This window comes from Tupaia chinensis, unplaced genomic scaffold (assembly GCF_000334495.1).
Source record: "Tupaia chinensis unplaced genomic scaffold, TupChi_1.0 Scaffold000399_1, whole genome shotgun sequence".
NCBI lineage: Eukaryota > Metazoa > Chordata > Mammalia > Scandentia > Tupaiidae > Tupaia > Tupaia belangeri.
The window spans coordinates 371,869-374,098 of record NW_006159901.1 but is presented as its reverse complement, the minus strand read 5'-3'; the positions used below and the strand labels follow the sequence as shown (position 1 = coordinate 374,098).

At 45.2% G+C, this 2,230-nt stretch overlaps 1 pseudogene; it reads right to left on the bottom strand.

Annotated features, from left to right (window-relative positions):
* The window catches only part of LOC102479470 (ankyrin repeat domain-containing protein 49-like), a 720-nt pseudogene extending 560 nt beyond the window's left edge, over nt 1-160 (bottom strand).
* Between the last annotated feature and the right edge of the window lie 2,070 nt (nt 161-2,230).

The window sequence follows — 2,230 nt, the reverse complement described above, 5'->3', positions numbered from 1 at the left end:
TCTCATCTTACACCTCATCTTCATCAGAATTGCCTACCCAGAGGCTTTGAGTACCAGTAGGAATAAGGTGTCCATGTGTTCCCAGCAGTTTGTGTTAAGAAAAGTGCAGGAAGTTCTCTGGGTCTGATTTTCCATCATCATTTACGTTTTCTTTTTCCATGATTTATTTACTATTCTAAATGAAAAGCATCTCAAATGCCAGGATATAAATAATCTTTCTAGAGAGGAATTATATCTGCTTGATTCTATTCATTAAGATCTTCCAAAAGGGACACTCTCCACTGAGAGTCTCCAGGTATGAGTTTTAAGCCACTGGGTCAGGGACTCTAACTGTAGTCGACTATGTGGGAGTCCAGCAATGTGACCGCTATGCCATCTGCTGGTCCCCAGTCTCCCTCTTTTATCCTGCCCTCTGTTCCCCCTTCCCACTGAGAACAGCACCCTGAAGGACCCAGCTGGCACAGGTGAACTGTGGTCTGCAGAACCCAGCTCCAGGACCACAAAGTGAACATACAGGGTCGGGTAGCAGCTGAAAGACAAGAGCTTAGCATACAACATGTCTGACAAAGCCCCTTCACCCATTCATTCTCACTGCTATTTTTAACCATTTTTCAAGAATCATTTGTCTAGGGAGCCAGCAGTTAGCGTAATGGCTATGTCACTGGACTCCCACGTAGTCGACCACGGTTCGTGTCCCGGACCCGGTGGCTTAAAACTCACGCCGGGCGCGTGTGCGTGCATGCCCAAGATCCCGAGAGGAGAATGGAGGAGAAGGGATTGCGGCGTGACCATCCCCCCTGGGGGGTGATTTCTCGCTTTCTGTCTCTATGTCTCTCTCTGTCTGTCTGGCGAGCGCACGCGCCCTACAGTGAAAATCTCTCTCAAAAAAAAAAAAAAAAAAAAGAATCATTTGTCTAGAACTGCCATTTCCCCAGCCTGCCAAGTCATTATTCCTAGTTCTAAAATAACCCAAGCATCCATTCCCTTCCTAATTCTTCCTGAATTGATCAGAGAAGAAAGGAGAGCTGTCCTCGACCATCATGTTATGCTGCTCTCCAGCCCTGCCTACCAATCTTCACCGTGGTGAGAATCCTTATTTTCCACTTGTCTTTCCTTTGTGGTTTAAGGGCATCCTGGTGTTATAGGAATGGTTGATTTGTTGCCTCTCAGTGATGTGCAAACAATGCATAATTTTCTTTCTGAAAGCATTTATATTTCTCTTCTAAGTTCCCACTTCCTGCTTAAAGGAAGAGATACTAAATTTAGTCCACACTGTTAAATTGGTTCTGACCTGAAAAGTTTTAAGTCAATTGTGGTTTAAAATTGTCACATTTTAGGGCACTGGGTGATGGCACAGAGTAGAACAACCTGTTTGTGAGAGCGACCCACATGGGAAAGTTCTAGGTTCATGTCCAGAAATCTGAGTATGTGGGGCACACATGTGCCCATGGCTAAGACTGGGGCTGGATTGTGGCATTGAAGCTGAGTCGGGGGTGGTATCTCTTTATTTTTCTTCATTTTCACTCATGGAATAAATAAATGAGTAAACTTTAAAAAAAGTTTAAAAAATAGTTGCATTTAAATAAATGTCATTTAAATACACAGTCATAGTAAGTAAATATTCAGTCCAAATCAGATGCTAATATTAGTTGCTATCCATTTTAAAACACCAATTTCATGGTTTCTATTCCTTTCTCAAAGGTTTTCTCTATCTTTCTTGGACTTTGGGCCTCCCTGTGCCCCTCCATCGTAGGAAGGAAGGGAAGGAGGCGTCGGTTCCCAGAGGTGAGGGGCTCATGAGCAAAAATGAAATTGACTAGCTGGGATGGAGTCAAGTATTTTTCATCAAGACCCAGCCCTTGGTTTCTTGCTGGTCTGCTCAGGTTCTGGTGATACCAGCTGTCCAGAAAGATGGTTCTCAACCTGGGGGGCACATACTGTTGTTCTCTCATGGGACATGCTGGATGGGTATGTACATCATACATAAATGGAATCTAGCTTGAGGGTACTGGGGTGCCTGTCAGATGAAGCTTCTTCTTTGTGCTTGGATAGCAGGGTCTGGGGATCCCACGATACCCCCACAGGCCAAGGCTTGCTGGCCATGCTGTGCCAGTCTCAAGCATTCTACTCTTGAATCCCTTCAGTCCTTCCCCTGCCAGCCTGTGTTATCACAAGGCACTGACTCCTATAGGCTGTGCTACCCAGGCTCCCAGTCAGCTGAGTGTTGGCC